Source organism: Macrotis lagotis, chromosome 8 (genome assembly GCF_037893015.1).
Source record: "Macrotis lagotis isolate mMagLag1 chromosome 8, bilby.v1.9.chrom.fasta, whole genome shotgun sequence".
Classification (NCBI taxonomy): Eukaryota; Metazoa; Chordata; class Mammalia; order Peramelemorphia; family Peramelidae; genus Macrotis; species Macrotis lagotis.
In genome coordinates this window covers 168,330-187,736 of record NC_133665.1, presented here as the reverse complement: position 1 = coordinate 187,736, position 19,407 = coordinate 168,330, and the positions used below count along the sequence as shown (strand labels likewise).

At 36.4% G+C, this 19,407-nt stretch overlaps 1 protein-coding gene and 1 long non-coding RNA gene across 4 annotated transcripts in view; one reads left to right on the top strand and one right to left on the bottom strand.

Moving 5' to 3' along the window:
* LOC141495153 (protein unc-13 homolog B) overlaps positions 1 to 19,407 on the bottom strand; it is a 369,137-nt gene that overhangs the window by 314,851 nt on the left and 34,879 nt on the right. The gene's annotated exons all lie outside the window — the stretch shown is intronic.
* LOC141495155 (uncharacterized) overlaps positions 1 to 19,407 on the top strand; it is a 129,638-nt gene that overhangs the window by 83,151 nt on the left and 27,080 nt on the right. The window contains exon 6 of one of the 2 annotated variants that reach the window (XR_012470675.1): positions 2,533 to 3,147. The exons of the other annotated variant lie outside the window; for it this stretch is intronic. This is a non-coding gene — a long non-coding RNA (uncharacterized LOC141495155). Of the gene's footprint in view, positions 1 to 2,532; positions 3,148 to 19,407 lie in introns of those variants that run through there. 2 annotated transcript variants of the gene reach the window in all.

The window sequence follows — 19,407 nt, the reverse complement described above, 5'->3', positions numbered from 1 at the left end:
CAGAGATGTTAAGTTTGAGGTCTCTAAGAAAACACCATCATATTTAACAACTGAAACTTTAACAGTAACCCTGAAAATAGATGTTGACATTGAATGGTAAGGTGAGAAGCTAAATTGGAATAGCTTAAAAAGTGAATGAGAATGAGAGGTTGTAAAAAGATTGCTTGTTTCCAGGAGTTTAGCTATGAAAAAATGGACATTTAAGATAAAGTTTGAGAGGATAGTAGAATGAAATAAAATTCATTTTTGGAAATTTGGGAGAGGGAATTAAGTATGTTTGCAGGCAACAAAGAAGGAGTTTTTAAAATAAGAAGAAACTGAAGACTGGGGAAAGAGAAAGGAATAAGTATATATACATATATATATATATATATATATATATATATATATATATATATCAGCTACTATGAGCTAGGCAGTTTTGATCTTCACAACAACTCTGGGAGGGAGGTATTGGAAACTGAGGCAGACAGAGGTTAAGTGATTTGTCTAGTGGCATACCTTGAGTGTCTGAGGTCAGTTTAAAAGGTCTTTCTGATTCAGGGTTCAGAACTCTATCTACTGTCCCACCAGTTGCCTTAGAAATGGGAGGCAAGTCAAAGGAATACAATTTTGGAAGAGAGAAGAGGACAGAAAATCCAGCAGATAAGTTGTAAATTACCTCTTCATCAAAAACTGGAACAAAAAGCTTAGGGATGAAATTATGAATTTGGAGGAATGGAACAGGAAGTTTGTCTTACAGAGGCAGGTCTATGTTGATTCTGAGCCTAGGATTCCCATTGGGCTATATTCCAAGGGGAAGGGAATACTCTCCCAAGGTATGGAGGAAGAGGGAAAAGTAAGACCATTCAAAATTTAGAGCAAGGGGGGGTGGCTAGGTGGCACAGTGGATAAAGCACCGGCCCTGGAGTCAGGAGTACCTGGGTTCAAATCTGATCTCAGACACTTAATAATTACCTAGCTATGTGGCCTTGGGCAAGCCACTTAACCTCATTTGCCTTGCAAAAAAAAAAAAACCTAAAAAAAAACACTTAGAGCAAGATTATCCTTTTAATATGATAGTACAAGTTACACATTTTAAAAAACCTCAACTCTCCTTATTCTAAAGCCTCCTATCTCTAAGAAGCTTTCCCTTATCAATGTCAAATAGACCTTGGTCATTTACATTTTATTATCATGTCCTTGATAAGTAGTTTTGCAGTATTTCTCATGTCATTTCATGAGCTGTGTTTAGCATTTCAAACTGATTCTAAGTTCTTCAAGGGCAGATAAGAATTATATTACATTTTGTATGCTTTCCCCTACAATGAGTTGAGTGCAAAATTCTGCACTAGCAAGACTTAAATAAATGTTTAGCTATTTTATCATCAATAGTTTCATTACCAAACCTTAATTTATTACCTACAATTTGCACTGAGGTGTGACTATCACTGACACAAAGACAGGCATTTATTAAGTCAACACTTAAGGTTTTATTTTTCTTCACCTTCAGATAAGAAACAATGACAACACTTTTCAGTGGTGTGATTAATCTTTGTACTAGTTTCTCCTTTAATCCTAAGTGTGTCCTCAAATTGAATATCTATGACATTCAGATACTTTTATCTAAAGTAATAATAACAACTTATATTTATATAGTTCTTTTAAAGTCTACCAAGAACATGTAAGGTAGGTAATCAAGAAACTATGGATCTTATTTCTTGTATTATTGATATTATTCACTGCACTAGCTAATAAAGAAATAGCTACAGAATCAACGAACCCATAGCTGCACATTTTCTATTCTAAAGTGATATACTGTATGGTTTAAAACTCTTTATGCAGTTTTTAAAATGACTGTCCTTTGGGGTGTGGCTTCAGTCACTGTTTACCAACCATACTATGGCTGGCAATTGATATCTATTGCCTAATAATTCTGCTTGGAACAAACCATTCTCCATGCGGGCTCCAGGCTGCAAAAGGTGCTTCTATTTACCAGCAATCCATAGTACTACAACAGTTACATGTACACTTCAACATCTTTTTTTAATGATTTCTTCCCTCTCCTCACTCCCCACTAGCTCTCTCTCTCTCCTTCAATCTGAAGCATCTGCTTGCATATCTTCTTGTCATCTGTTCTACACACATTATCATCACATTTCCCCCCATCAAACATGGTTTCTAAGTAAGGGAATCATTACTGTTACACTCTTTCAGAACCTTTAGGATGGTGAATCTGTCACAATTAGTATAGCTTAAATTTTAAGCTGAGTTGCTAAATGATAGAAAAATTTAGAAGGAACAACATTTTAAGCATTGACTGGCATCTTTCCTATGACATCCATGCACACATATAGCATCAGAATTTCTTCTGAAATCATTTAAAATGGAGATGTGGCTGATATAGAGTAGCACGGTCTTAACATATTAGGGAGATAAAAGCTGTCTCAGCCTACCTATGAGCAAAAGGTCCCTTGGGTGCTGAACAGATGCAGGTGGAAGGCAAAGATATCTTTGGACTAACTTTTGGGTCACTAACTATATTAATTTCAGGTAATGCCAATCAGCATACAGAGAAATATTTAGAAATTCTAAAACTCAATACAAATTCATTGAGGAACATGGAAGTGAAGATTTATAGATCTGAGGAGAGAAGACAGAACCAAAGGGACACAGGACCATAGATAAGAACCACTGTCCTTTTGTCTTCTGGGGAAGCCAGGAGAAAGAGTATGGGATTGGACCAAGAAAAGTTCATCTGGGTTGAAGAAAGTTTGCAGAAAGAGTCAAAATACCCCAATAACAGCTCTGATTCCAGAAATTCCCCAGGGAAGTTGTATTGTGAGCCTCTATCCCCAGCAGCACAATTTGGAGCACAGAGGACAGCCAATCCCAGTTGAGTATGGTCATGCCAGAAGAAAGAAAATCCCATTCCTAAAAAATTCAACATACTCCTCATAGCATGGCCTATGGCCCACAATCCCCAATCATATAACCCTGGAGAAGGTAGGGAAGAAGATGGGAAAGAAAGGCAAAGCAGTGAGGTAAGGTGAATCCAGGAAAAACTATGCCTCAAAAACTAGACTCTAGGGATGGAGACCTGAAACTGGGCACAAAAGCAGTTATGTCATTTAATATTGGCAAATTCCCCAAATGGCTACATTAGTCAGTGTAAAACTCAATAAAAGTTAACTTTGACAAAATTAATAGTAAATTGTATTACTCTGCCACATCAATAGATTGGTAATCTCATCAATGCTGACATTTCTTTAAATTAAATACAGTATGCAAATCATCCATGCCTACCCACCCTATTGGACTCTTTTATACATTCTCCCATAATTCCACTTGGGGGGGGGTGTCTTGATAATATAAGAATACCAATGTCTTGGGGGCAGCTAGGTGGCACAGTGGATAGAACACCAGATCAGGAGTACCTGAGTTCAAATCCAGCCTCAGCCACTTAATAATTACCTAGCTGTATGGCCTTGGGCAAGCCACTTAACCCTGTTTGCCTTGCAAAAACCTTAAAAAAAATACCAATATCATACAAAACTGTCTATCAATTATCCATTGTTCCTGCAATATTACATCTTATCTTCTTTTTTGATAATAAAATTCTTTGATAACCATTATACCACTTGCCCTACACAAATATTTATTTATACTATATTTCTGCCTGCTCCAGCCCATCCTGTATCTCTCATAATCCTCTGGGTATTGCTTATCTTCAATTTTTCATTATCTGTAATATTTCATGACTTGTTAAAATATTGATATTAAAAAGACAGATCTCTTTTCCAAGGATAAACTTGGAGTAATTAAAAAGAATCCTCTAAGTCTTTTGCAGACCAGTATGTTTTCCTCAAGTTCATTTCTGGATGCAATTCATTATACATGTGAAGTATTTATCCTAGACATATATGCTGAATTGATGAACTCTAATGTTTATACAACTAAACATCATAGTCTAAAAAATAGACCCTTTTTTATCTACTTTTCCTCTGTGAAGTTATATCAAACTCTTTTCAGTGATTACGGATATTATACTCTACAATATTCCAGGATTTTATGCAATCATCATGAAGTAATTCACAAACAAGAGCATCTGGAGGAACTCATGATCAAGAGGGAATTTCTCTTTGCTTTGGATTCTCCACTGTACTTCCTCTTGTAAGTGGTGCTCCTGGTTTTTCTCCTTACTGACTCTGAAATTCACCCCCACTCCTAATCATTTTTGTTAATTTTCTGGTCCTCTGCTTGTTTAATCTCCTCTTAAAGTTTGTTTCCTCCAAGCAACAGACCATACATCTCCACCTCTGCACCTGGATAATAGCACTTCCCTCAGACTTCTACTCAATCCCTGATCCCATGCCCCACTATGCCCCAACCAGAGAGTTCGATGTGCCCTCCCCTTTCTCCCATTCCTAGATGAAGTAGGTATTAAGGATATTAGGGATGGATATAAGGGATTCATGGAAACTGCCAGAGTTAACAACCAACTCATTGCTCTCCTGGAGGAGCAGCAAATTCAATCCCAATCCCTAGCTGTCAATGTTCTTCAAATCTACTGGGTCATAGACACTCTAACTACAGCACAAGGCAGTACCTGTACCTTTCTTTTTACAACCACACTGTGCAAATGTGTAGTATCCTGAAGACTGCTGGGGCAAATTCCAAAAGATGGAAGAAGGAACCAATTCACATAGACTCCTTCTGACAAACCTAGTTTATCTCCCTTTTTGTCCCCTTTAAAATCTCATTTAGCCTGATTCTTGCCCTAGTAGTTTGTAATCACCCTTTACTTAACTCTTTGGCCTCTCTCATAAACTCTCAGCTAGCCCAAATTAAAGTGCTTTCCACTCAGACCCCCAATCCCACTTCTTGTCCTTGCAAGGCAATGCCTTTAGGTACATCTCTCATTGCCCATTCTCAATACAAAACAGTTCCAGAAGATAAGATCTTTACCCCTCTGCTACTAACTCCCCAATTTAAAGCAGAGGGGAATGATAGTTAACTTGGACTTTTGAGTAGCAGACAATAGATAACTAAATTCTGTGCCCCTCCAAAAAACTGTTAAATTTGGTACTCTAGCTAGTCTGATTTTGTGAAGAATAGATTATAGAAAAAGGCTTTTCTAATTGTTCTAAATCATTATTGATTAGAGAAATGTAAATAAAACATCTCTGAGGTACCTCACACCTATCATATTGGCCAATATTACTAGAAAGGAAAACCATCAATGTTGGAGGGAATGTGGGAAAACTGGGACACTAATGCATTGTTGGTGGAGTTGCAAACTTATCCAACTTTTCTAGAGAGCAGTTTGGAATTATGCCCAAAGGGCAATAAAACTGTACATACCCTCTGATCCAGCAATACCACTACTGGGTCTATATCCTGAAGAGATCATGAAAAAAGGGTAAAAATCCCACATGTACAAAAATATTGATAGCAGTTCTGTTTTCTTTCTTCCATTTGAATCTGATTCTTCTCTCACAACATGATCAATATGTATCTATTGTTTAGCACAGTTATAAATGGAGAGCCTATAGTAGATTGCTTTCTGTCAAGGGGAGGGAGAAGAGAAGGGGGAAAAGGGAGAAAGATATGAAACTCAAAACCTAGCAAAAAAAATGACTGATAAAAGCTACCCTTGCATGATATTGGAAAAAACAAATAAATAAAATATTAAGAAAAAGAAAAAGAAAACCGGCTTTTCTCTCACTCATGAGAATGTATCTCCCTACTATTGTCAATCACTATCTATGCCTCAGGAGAGGAAAGGGAGCAGAATTGTAGACTCAGAAATGCATACAAGTTGATCTCAGCCTAAGAAATCACTGTCTCACTTCTCTATGATACCCAGCATGAGAAGACTTTGATTTCCCTCCCCTCCTCTTTCCTTTGAACTCCAATTTTAGGAACTTTACAAGTGGAAAAATACTGAGTCAATGGGTACCTGGTTGACCTCCAGAATGTCTCCTTAAATACACTTCTCTCCCCTTCCCTAATCTGTCAGTTAATTAATCCATCTATTGACTCCTCTTTTACTAAGTGTCAATAAAGACTTATAAAATATGGAGGCAAAAAGACCTGAGTTCAGCCACTTACTAGCTGTGTGACCTTAGGCAAGTCATTTAACTTCTGTCTGCCTCAGTTTCCTCAGTTGTAAAATGTAGATAATAGCACCTACCTCTCAAGGTAATTGCAAGAATCAAATGGGATTATCTGTAAAGTACATTAAAAATGCTTGTTCTATTCTCCTTATCCCACTCTTTCTGTACAGGATATTGTATTTTCTCTCCCTTGATTGTGTGACTGTAAAGATGTGATCTATTATAGAATGTCTATTCCTATCTAATACCCTTATTACCTAAGATACCCTGGATTGCAGGTACAGTTTATTCATTTTTTTAAAATGTTATATAGATGGGGCAGCTAGGTGATGTAGTTGATACAACAGTAGGCCTGGAATCAGGAAGATCTTAGTTCAAATCCAGCCCCAGACTCTCATCAACTGTTTGGTTCTAGGCAGAACACTAAATCCACATTTGTTTCAATTCCTCCATGGAGACACATTGAAGAAAGAAATGGCAAACCATTTCAGTAACTTTGCCAAGAAAACTTGGACTTTGTCCATGAGGTCACAAAAATATAGCATATTGAAAAAATGAATTATACTATAGACATAGATATGTGTATGCATGTATTTATGTGTGCCTTTATACACACATATTTATATTTAAACAAACACACAAATAGAAATGAGAGATGACAGAGAGGTAAATTTGATAAGCCTTCCCAAAAGATTGAATATGAGAAATAAAGGAAACTGAAGAGGGGAAGGATGACTTCAAGATTTCAAAACTGGATAACTAGGAGAATGGTAGCAACCTCAATAGAAATAGGGAAGTTTTAAAGAGGGATAAATTTAGGAAGAAAGAAAATGGGTAAATGAATGAATGCTTTTAATATGTTGAGTACCTTGAACTCCTCTAAGGAGAAAGAAAGTTATGGATTTCGAGATGCCCAATTCACACAGAAATCAGAGACAGATTGATCTACAAGTTAAAGGTAGAGCTAATCAAGAAATAAGAGCTACAGCAAATCATATCTTGGCTTGCTGCTTCATTTCTCAAGTCTTTCCTCTAGCTACTTCTTTGAGCTAAGCAGTGAGGATAAGAATCAAATATTTAATTCACATTCATGAGATTATGAGACAGTAATCCTATTAACATTGACATTGCACAGACAATTGTGACCAGTGACCTAGTTCTCTAAACACCCACAGTCTTTCTTACTCAGTAGGAAAAAAAAATCTAAAAGGACAAAGTCATAAAAAAGCAAAAATAATTTTAAAAACCTAATAAATTAGTGTAGAGCAAAAACTAGGATACACATCCTTACTCCAGAGTATCTATCAATCAATAGTTCTATGGCTCCAAAGTAGATTATTCTCACAGTAAAAAGAGGAAAACATTAGTTTTAACAACTGATAGTACTAGCCCATCCACAAACACACTCAAGGATAAGTAAATTAAGGTGATGGGAATTTTCTTTACAATGGGAATACAACTGGAAGAAATGTGGAGAACTCAGTTATCACAGCCAAAGTCACACAAGTAATGCAGCCACATCTGCATTCATTACATCTTGCTGCCCTTTTTTTTTTAAGTTTAGGGAATAGGGAAGAAGGTGCAGAACAAACCTGTCTTTGGTGCTTCTGGTAGATCACCATAGTTCTGGCATATAGACAAATTCCTTTCCTGAAGGACTCAACTACTGACCTCCCTGAAATCAGAGACCTAGACCTATGATTTCACTAGTATAGGGAACTCTCCTAGTAATGAACTTCCTTTTACCAAAGCAATTAACAGTCATAGAGAGTCACTTTAGGGCTTGGAGAAGTAAAATGATTTATCTAGAGTCACAACATATAGCATATTATCAGAGTTAAGATTTAAATTCAGGTCGTTTTCTTAGCTCTAAGGTCCCATATATCTAGCCACACTGTCATGCTTTTCTATTTTTTCTTCTTTTCCATGCTCTTCTTTCTAGGTATTTTTCACATAAATAAAGCAATAAGAGAGATCTAACTTTGTCACTCATCTGCTCAAAAACCTTTGAGGAAGGGTGGCTAGGTGGCACAGTGAATAGAGCACCGGCCCTGGAGTCAGGAGTACCTGAGTTCAAATCCAGCCTCAGACACTTAATAATTACCTAGCCGTGTGGCCTTGGGCAAGCCACTTAACCCCACTACCTTGCAAAAAAAAAAAAAAAACACCTTAAAAAAAAAACCTTTGAGGGCTCTCCACTCCCAGGGAAAATACAAATTCGTCTTTCTCCTGGTATTTGATGTCCTCAGTGGTTTGGTTCCCATCTACCATTTTATGGTTATTTCATATTATTGTTCTTCACCAAGTCAATGTATCAGCCAGAGGGGACCACTAGACATATCCCAAAACTGATATTCCTTCTTCTGGTCCCATACTCTCATATAGAATGATTTTTATGTCTAGAAAGTTCTCTATCCTTACCTTCTTTTCTCAAAATCCTTGAGTTCCTTCAGAACTTAACTCATCAGTATTTTTTGAGGGAATATGATTAGTCAAGATTTTGTTTTATTTGACTATGCATTTTCTTTTTCTTTTTTTTTCATTGTAGGGAGGGGAGAAGAAAATAGATTTTTGCTCATTGAAAAAAATTAAATTCTTTAAAAAAGAATTCCTTCCCTCATACCTTTTAATTATCAGTATTTCTTTACCTCCTCTATACTTTTTTTTACTAAATTATTTTACATGGTCTTCCTATTCAGTGAAATTGTAAGTTATTTGGAAGTAGGGTCTATTATACTGGTATCTACCTTGGTATCCCAAGCACCAAGCAGGTATTTAATATCTGTTTGCTGAATTGAATCCAGTAGTCTTGAAACCACCAAAAAAAGACAAATGGTTCATTAGTCGTGACTTTTTCTTAGCAGCCAAAGTTAGTTCCTGGACTCATTGCTTCTTTAAGTGAATTAAGTCAAGAGAATAATAATGCAGTCTAGAATTTTTCTGGTAGTAGAAAAATGTTCCTGTTTTGGAAAGGGATAAAAATGATAAATAAGCTTGTTGTCTGACCCCTGTATTTCCCTACTACTTTTGCTATTATGCAAAATAAGCAGTGACTATACTGAGTATATACACACCACTAACTTTAGTGTTTAATTTAGAGTCAGGAGACATGAATTTGACCTCTAGCTAAAATACTTAAAATGTGACTATGATAAAGCAATTTTAACCCTTCTAAGCCTCAATTTCTTCATCTGTAAAACAGAGATAATAGTATAATAGAATCATCAAGCTAGAAAGGAATTTGAGAGGTTTCTAGTCCAACTGATAGGAGACATATTTATTAAAATAATATGCTAGAAATATGAATCATATTCCTCAGATATTATAACATAATTCAGTGATCATATTTGAAGTTTTTTTTAATTTTTCAGTCCCGTGGAATATATCTGGACCAAGAGATATAAATTTACTTAAAATATTTAAGTGTTTTCTTATCACATCCCCTCTTTTATCTTGGTTAAGGCAACAGAAGTTCATGTTAATTTTCAGTTTGAAATATATTCTCTTTGAAAGAGGTGAAAGCAAAATAACATTTGAATAATTCTTCTTTATCTGCCACTTGTTAACCATCTTCCTCAAGCGGGACCTAGTCTTTCTTTACTCTTCTTGTTCCAAACTTACCTTTAAAAGTCCTTTTGTTTATCCTTAGCATTTTACATAAATTTCAGCTCATTCTGAACTTGATCTGCCCTAATATGTTACAGTTCCATGTAAATTTTTTGTATGTTCCTTAACTGTACATCCTTCCTTTCTTGTGGTTCAAATATCAGATCCTGAGACCTAAAAGAACTTAAGGGAGGGCAGATAGGTGGATAGATCACTGGACCTGGAATTAGAAAGACCTGAATTCAAATCCATCCTCAGACACTTGATACTTACCAGCTATGTGACCTTGGGCAAGTTACTTTAACCCCACTGCCTTACAAAGAAAAAAAAATAACTTAAGGGAGAATGGTCATCTAGTTGCTCCAGATTGCCAAAAGGCACATGACCCAAGTTTATCAGCTATGAATTTTCTTATTTCTCCTGGCAAAGCTCCCATGATCCTGATAGCACTCCTGGGATCAGCTACCCAACCAAGCCATTACTGCCCTCTGCTACTTCCAGTGAAATAAATGTATGGACTTAAAGCAACAACAGTACTGGCTAATCTGCAGTGTCTATTCTAAAAACACTGGGCTGCTTCCAGTCAAGACAGCTAGACAACAGTATCCCCATCTTCTCTTTTTACCATAGCAAAGTCATTATCAACATCCATGCCTTGGAGGTAAAAAAAAAATTGACCCTATGAAAGGAAATTATCAACTGAGAAAAGATCAGGTAAAAAAAAATTCACCCTGTATTGACTCAGAATTAGAAAGAATCCGAAATAACAGAATTCAAAATCATAGATTTAAAGCTAAAAGGGAACTCCTTCAAGATCACATATGCCTATACCTCATTTTAGAGATGAGAAAAGTGAGTTCCAGAGAAGGCTTACTCACATAAGGAACTTCTCTAATTGCAAGTCAAGGAAAGTTCTCAGTCTATGACAGTCTTTATCTTGTTTTATCTAACATTCAATAAGCTCTCTAAGAAGGTAGATGAACTGGAGCTTCCTGGAGTTCAGAGTTATAACTTTGGCTCATTCCATAAGTGCAACAATCAGGGACAATTTGGGGCTCTCTGCAATGGAGAATACCATCTGTATGCAGAGAAGCAACTGTGGAGTTTGAACAAAGACCAAGGGCTATTACCTTAAATTTAGAAAAAAAAATATCTTATTGTCTGATCTTGCTATCTCTTGTACTTTATGTTTCTTCCTAAGGATATGATTTCTCTCTTATCACACTCAATTTGGATCAATGTATACCAAGGAAACAATGTAAAGACTGACAAATTGCCTTCTGTGGGGGGTGGGGGGAGGGAAGTAAGATTAAGGGAAAAAATGTAAAACTCAAAATAAATAACTTTAAGAAAAAACAGAGTTATAACTTCACATTAGTTTCTGACCCATGGGCATGTCTTCAGAGTGTTTGAAATATATAATTCTTTCTCCATTGCTTCACAAAAGAAGGAATCCTCTAAGCCATTCAGTACTTTAATAATAATGTCCTGTTGGACCAGTTTGAAGACTTCTTAATTCTGGAAGATAAACTATGATCTCTAGTGAAAGGAAGCCTCTAATCAGTATATTTAGATATCATAGAAAGAGTTATTAACTAGATTATATCAACATAGTATAGTTCAACTAAGATCCAACATAACTCTCATGGATCAGTCTTAGAAGGATATAATCAGGGCAGCTAGGTGAAGAAGTGGATAGGGCACTAGCTGTGGAGTCTGGAGGACCTGAGTTCAAATCCAGCCTCATATATTTAATAATTGCCTAGCTGGCTGACCTTTGACGAATCACCTAACCTCACTGTCTTAAATAAAATAAAGTCCTCTACAATTTGAAAAAAAAAGGACATAGGCAATCTCAACTAGGATGACCTAGCTTAAGGAGACTAGTGACACATCCCACAATCTCATCTAGTAATGCTTATATATTAAAGCTTGTCAAATTCCAAATTAGGCCTCTTTTGCTCTTGCCCACAGCAGAGTTTCACCATTCCTCCTATATCTTGTTGCCCTTTTACCACCCAAAGGATATCCATGTAGCTCAGAGGGGCATGTCTTCAATTATCTCCCATGGGTCAAGGGCAAAGGCTAGAGGGTCTCTGCTTATGTAATCAGGCTAGTCCCTGTGATACCCTGTGCTGCCTACCAAATTCCCCTCCCTGGAAATGTTTTTTAAAAACTCAAGGGGATTACTATTGTAGAGGAACCAACTAAATGATCTACATACTATTCCCTTTACATTATCACCTATAGTTCCACCACATCTGTAACTATTCTATCAAAAGCCTAATTTCACTCCCGAAAACTGAGCCCTAAATCACATGATGCTCCAAACACAAGTCTGATCAATTCAAGTTATTATGTGCATTTAGTTTAGTTATTCGACACCACTCTTATCCAGAAAGAATGGAATCTTCCAAGTCCCTTAAGTTTTACAGTTGTAATAGAAAAGATTAAAGCAGAACCAGTTACACAAGAAAGTCATCAGTTAAAGAATTTTTAGTTCTAGAGATAGAATACCCTTCACTGTCCCAAGTGGTTATTCAGGTTTTCTGGTTAGAACAGGATCCAGCTATCACATAGAACACCTAAGAATTGGCTTTCTGGGTCTCATTTCTCAAATATATAGAGGAATGGATCAAATGTATAAAAATACAAGTCATTCCCCAACTGTAAAATATTTAAAGGATATAAATAGGCAGTTTTCAGATAAAGAAATCAAGGTTATCTTATAGGCATATAAAGAAGAGTTCTAAATCACTTTTGATCAAAGAAAGGCAAATTAAAACATTTCCTGAGGTACACTTCATACCTATCAGACTGACCAATATGACAAAAAAAGGAAAAAGATAAATGTTTGAGAGGATATGGGAAAATTGGGATACTAATGCACTATTGGTGGAGTTGTGAACTGGTTCAACCATTCTGGAGAGCAGTATGAAGCTCCGCTCAAAGGAAAACCAAACTGTGCATATCCTTTGAGGTCTGTTTCCCAAAGAAATTATAAAAAGGAAAAAAGGAAAAGTAGAAAAATATTTATAGGGGCAGCTAGGTTGCGCAGTGGATAGAGCAATGGCCCTGGAGTCAAGACTATCTGAGTTCAAATACAGCCTCAGACACTTAATAATTACCTAGCTGTGTGGCCTTGGGCAAGCCACTTAACCCCATTGCCTTGCAAAAACCTAAAAAAAAAAAAATATACGTATACATATATATATATGCATATATATACCTACCTAGTTCTTTCTGTGGTGTCCAAGAACTGGAAATCAAAGGGATGCCCATCATTAACTGGGAAATGACTAAACATGTTATGTGTTTGAATGCTTCTATGCTTTAAAAAACGATGAGCAGATCTCTTATACTTTATTTTTCTTCCTTAAGGATATGGCTTCTCTCTCATCACATTCAACTGAGATTAATATATACCATGGAAATGATGTAAAGAATGCCTTCTGGGGGGGGGAAGCAAGAATGGGGGGAAAATTATAAAACTCAAATTAAATAAAATCTTACTTAAAAAAGTATGCAATTCAATTAAAAAAATGATGAGCAGGAGGATTTCAGAAGAACCTGTAAAGACTAGTATGAACTGATGCAAAGTGAAATGAGTAGAACCAGGAAAATATTGGACACAGTAACAACAATATTGTAGAGTTGTAAGGTAATGGGTTTTGAAAAGGAATTTTTGCAGAGTGTAAGTTTTGCACACCAATAAAAATGTGTTGCAGACTAACAGTTGAAAAACCCTGATCTAGTCTAATCCCAACTCCTTAAATTTACTGATTAGATGATAGAGACTCAGAAGATTAAGTGACTTCTCTTAAGAACACTCACAATCATTAGTGGCAGAAGAGGAACTTGAACTTTGACTCTTAGTTCTATGTTCTTTCCACTCCACTCTCCAGGAAATTACAATAGGTACTGAGTATTTACAATATTAATTATGGGGTTTGGGGGTGGGGTTGCAAGGCAATGGGGTTAAGTGGCTTGCCCAAGGCCACACAGCTAGGTAATTATTAAGTGTCTGAGGTCAAATTTGAACTCAGGTACTCCTGACTCCAGGACCGGTGCTCTATCCACTACTTCACCTAGCCGCCCTGAGTATTTACAATATTAACTTCCATCCTCAACCCCTACTGTATTAATTTAGTTTTTATATATTATAATCAATATCATGATGGAGTTCATTGGGATTCCAGTCCAAGCTTTTCCCCTCCCTGTGTGACTTTGTGTAAGTCACAAACTCTCAGAACCTCAGTTTCAAAGACCTATAAAAATGCAAAAGGCATATAGAAAAGTAAAACAAACTAAGAAAAGGAGAACAACGAAACCAGAACAGTATAAAATACAACTTTACAAATACATACACATTGAAGAAAACAGAACAAAAGCATTTTTGTTTGCTGTTCTTTTAATTAGTCTGGTCTTAACTTTGCTTAAAAGGGTCAGGATAACATGTAAAAGAATCTTCTTTTCAGGTTTGTTTTTGTATTTAGTTATTGAGATTATAATTTAAGAAAAAGTTTTAGATACTATTGATCTATATCAATAAGATAAAAAAACAAAGTTATGTCCAAGATTATTTCAAAATGCATAAATTATTTGGTAGTAAATACCTGAAAACACACTAAAATCTGGAAAGCTACAATTATGAAATTCTACTTAAAGAAATAAAGAACTTAAATAACTGGAGGGATATTCAGCACAAAACGTAAGATATTATGCATTTTGTATGTGGGCATTTTCGTTACTGAAAGGAACAGAAAGAAAATTGTGTAAGGAAAACTAATAAAATTAAACTGAGAAGAAACAACCTCTCAGATAAAATGTTGAGATGAAAACCTAAGAGAACTGTCTCCTCAGATAAATGCCCTAGAAGAATCTGTTTGAAAATAGAGCACTGAAGTAATGCTGGCTGTGCAGTCAGATGAGATTTTCAGAGTTATGAAGGTTAAAACTAAGATAATATAAATTGAATAACTTTGGGGAAATATGGGAAGCATATATACGAACTGTTGGGATCACACTTAACAAAAAGGTAGAATTTTTGAGTTTCATACAAGTTAGAGGTGGGTCACTACTTATGAGGAAGTTTTGATATATAAGGCATTAGAAACCACTGTACAAAAATAACCAGATAAAGATAGAAATAGAATGAACAGCTGGGTGTAAGACAATTAGAGTTGACCCAGAGGAGAGCAGTTACTTCAAACAGGAAACCAGAGACAATCATGCTCTATTGATTGTAAGTCATTGTTTTGTTGAGAGCTGAATGACTGGGTAACACAGAGAGATGAGTAAAGCATAATTAAACTCTGGAACTGCTGAAACTACTTTCTGATGAGCTTATTTCCTTCTAATCATCCACAACCTGAGAAAGGGAAAAGTTCTCAAGGATTGCTTGTGTTGCCCTTTACTGACACTGTAGTTTGACGATATACAGAGACTTTGCATATACTACTTGTCTGTGAGCAAAGACAGGGATTTGTTGATAGTTGATTGGAGAAAATAGAATGCCCTGCTATTTGAGGAAGTTTATGGCCCTATTACTATCTACAGCTTGAGAAGGAAAAATACTTCGAGGTTCCAAAACAGATCCAGTATACTTAGCAGTTCTTTGTTTTAAGGGAACTAAACTATGAGGACTAGGAACAGATAGAATGGTTGGGTTTGTTTTTTTTTTTTACCCATCCCCCCAATTCAGTAAAAAAAAAAATTGTTCAGACTATTCTCTAAAGAGACCAAGCACATCAAGATCTACTGTCTCAACTTCCCACTATAAACATGAGTTTTCCTATGAATGTGCTTATCTGCTAGGTTTCCCTACCCCCCATAAATAATTTATGCATTGATGTAGCAGTATAGACTGTTATATTTGTATTATTCCTGCTCTTACCTACTACTCAATAAATGCTACCATTAACACTCTTTTTCTTATATATCATATTCTATCTCACATCTTTGAAAAAAATTCCACCATTCCTTGAATGTTTTTCTTCCTGAACTCCACCTTTTGAAATCCTTAGCTCTTTTTAAGTCTCAGCTCAGTGTTCCACCTTCTTTAAGAAGCCTTTTTGATTCCTCCAAATGTGAACTTCCTCCCAAATTAATTTCTAATTTATATTTGAATATTTAATAATAAAAATAGCAAACATTTATATAGCACCTTAAGGTTTATAAAGTGCCTTATATAGATTATCCCATTTGATCCTTACAATAATTCTTTGTAATAGAGCTATGGAGTGGCTAGGTGGCGCTGTGGATAGAGCACCAGCCCTGGAGTCAGGAGTACCTGAGTTCAAATCTGACCTCAGACACTTAATAATTACCTAGCTGTGTGGCCTTGGGCAAGCCATTTAACCCCATTTGCCTTGCAAAAGCCTTAAAAAATAGAGTTATCATTATTCTGATTTTACTGGAGGGCAGACTGAGGTTAAGAGATGTTAAACGACTTTTCCAGAGTCACATAATAAACAAATACCTGGGGCAGAATTTGAACCTAGGTCTTTCTGGCTCCATTCTACTCACTACATCACCTAACTACCTCTAGGAAATCTCTGATGACTGAGATTGTCTCATTTTTCTCTTAATATTACCAGTACCCTTTTCAGTGCCTGGCTCCTAAAAGATGCTTAGTAACTGCTTGTTGATTGACTGAAGGTGAAAGGTTGAGAATCTCTTCAGCAGGTTGTAAGAATACAGTCACAAAGAAAATTCCTTAGAAGGGCAGCAATGTAGAATAGAAGGATCTTTAACCTTGGAAATGGAAGAAACCTGTGTTCAAATTTTGCTTCCAAGGCTTGTGAGGTTACCATGAGCAAGACATTTAACTACTATGAAGTCCATCAACAAAATGTAAAAAAAATAATAGCATCCTTTTCATAGGATTGTTGCCAGGATAAAGTATGTAAAATTTGTAGGCCTTAAAACATTATACAAATCCCAACTAATAATATATGGTTCAAAAGAATCTACCAGTCCTTGGGGGTAAAGTATGTTTAATAGACTCCAGAATTCTAGAATTAGAATTTTATTAAAATTCTGGGACTAAACCTGCACATAGGTAGTAATGAAAGAATACCAGGAAAGGTACTGCTATTCCCTCTGCTATTCATTTCTAAAAGAAATGTTAAATTTTCTCTGTAAGAAAAATTAAAATAATAACACTGCCATCTCACATTTGTAAAGTACTTTATAGTGTTTTTACATATATTATCTCATTCAAAGGCCACAGTCCTTTGACACAGACAGGGCAGGAAATAGTATCTTCACTTCACAAAAGAAAAAATTCTCTTCAAAAGTGATACACACTGCTGTGAGGCACTAAAATCCTAATCCAGTTCTCTCACTTTGCCACACTCTATCAGTTAAGTTTTCAGACGTGTTGTTTAACAGTTCTATGTTCATCTATATTTACAAAGATATACATATATAATATATATCTAGATATATTCAGAAGTATAAAATCTACTGATATGATCTATAGATAAAAGAAAACAATGACCATATAGTTTGGATATATGAATCAAAGTATTAATGAGGTCAAGTATTGAAGATAAAAAGCAACAACATTGCAGAGAATTATCTGTATAGGGGGTTTGGGGATTTTCTTTTGGTGGGGCAATGGGGTTAAAGTGTCTTGCTCAAGGTCATACAGCTAGGAAGTGTCAAGAATCTGAGACGGGATTTGAACTCAGTTCCTCCTGACTCCAGGATTGATACTCTATTCATGTACCATCTAGCTACCCTGAGAATCATCTGTATGGAATGATATTTGAATCCATGAGAATATATCTTATTTAAAGAACTGAGTATATAGAGAGAAGAACAAAATGTCATTACTATACTATATGATAAGTCACTTAGACTCTTTGGGTCTCATATATAGAAGAAGAAATTAGACTAGCCAATCTCTTAGATTTCATACAGTCATAATGCTTTATGATTATGTGATTCCAAAATTGTCCATTGGACAGACTCCAATGAAGGAAAGAGAGAAAGATGGTGATCAGAGTTAATCAGGAAGAATCATGATAGTATATTGAAGCCATGAAGGGGAGGGGAAGAGTGTGTAGAAGACAGGATTGGCATTAGTAATCTATGCTTAAATCTTAGTTTTGCTTCTTACTACTTACCCTGAGGCAATTCTGGGTCTTTTTTCTCATCTGTAAAATGAGAATGTTAAACCAATTAAAGGGCTGCTAGGTGGCATAGTGGATAAGCACCGGTCCTGAAATTAGGAGTACCTAGGTTCAAATCCGGTCTCAGACACTTAATAATTACCTAGCTGTGTGGCCTTGGGCAAGCCACTTAACCCCATTTGCCTTGAAAAAAACCTAAAAAAAAAAACCCAAATAACTTCTCTAGTCCCTCCTGATTCGAGATTCTATGATCTTAAAGAAAGAACAGCCAATGAGTGTCAAGTTCACATAATAAGGAAAGCAATGTTGGCAAATGGCATTTGTCTAGATACTGAGTAAATCACTAATGACCTTTCAGAGAAAAGTTTCAGTAGAGTGATGAGAATGAAAATAATAATTCAAGGGTTAAAGACTGAAAGAGGAAATCTATCAAATCATCAAAGATAGATGCATATACACAGATGCATTTGTTAAGTCCCAGATTCTAGAAATAGGAGCAACCTACTAGGAAAATTTAGATATACTACTGCTCTAAATGAAGGGAAGTACTATTTTAAACAAAGGAAGATAAATTTAGAAAACACAGAGAGATTAAAAATACAAATTAGCCTTGAAAGTGCTTGTTTACTATTGTTCTATAAGAAATAATGAGGGATGGGATTTTAGAAAAGCCTGGAAAGATCTGCATGAATTGATGCTGAGTGAAAAGAGCAGAACCAGAAGAATATTGTGTATACAAGCAGCAACAAGGGATGATGATCAACCATGATGGACTTGTTCGTTCCAGCAGTGTAATAATCAGGGACAAGTTTAGGGGACTTGTGATAGAAAATACGATCCATATCCAGAGAAACTGTGTAGTTTAAATGAAGACCAAAGCTTATTATCTTTAATTTTTAAAAGTTGTCTGATGTGGAGTTCATCAGGGGTAGAACCAAGATGGTGACATGAAAGCAGGCATTCCAGGGAACTTGTTCCTCAAAAAACTCCAAAAGCTGTCAAATTATGACTCTAGCCAAAATTCAGAGGGGCAGAGCCTACCAAAAGACTGAGTAATACAATTTCCCAGTCCAAGACAACATACAAGTACCGCAGGAAAGGTCTGTTCCACCGGGACTGGTGGTTGGAAAAAACCACAGCCCAGCGCAGCTGGTCTGGGTGCCTGGGTCCATGGCACAGAAGGCAGTTTCCAGAAATCATGAGGGATGGGATTTTAGAAAAGCCTTGGCCCAGGGATCATGGGGACAGTGGGAAGGGGTGGTGAGAGGACTCTGCCACACCACAGTGAGTGCGGAGAAGAGCTCCAGCTTCAGAGTAGCCCTGCAGTGAAACCCAGCAGTGGGAGTCAGCAGAGCCACCCGGCATGTCCAGAGCTCTCACCCCACAGATGGTAAGGGGGTCAAGAAAGACTGAAGAGGTCTCTCTGCACTCCCCGGGGCAGGATTCTGTTGTTTGCCCACACTCAGATCCAGGATACAGTCTGGGCCCTCACAACACTACGATAGCCGAGCAGGGACCATCCTCACAGCTGCAGCAAAGAAGAGGGCCTGAACACAGGCAAG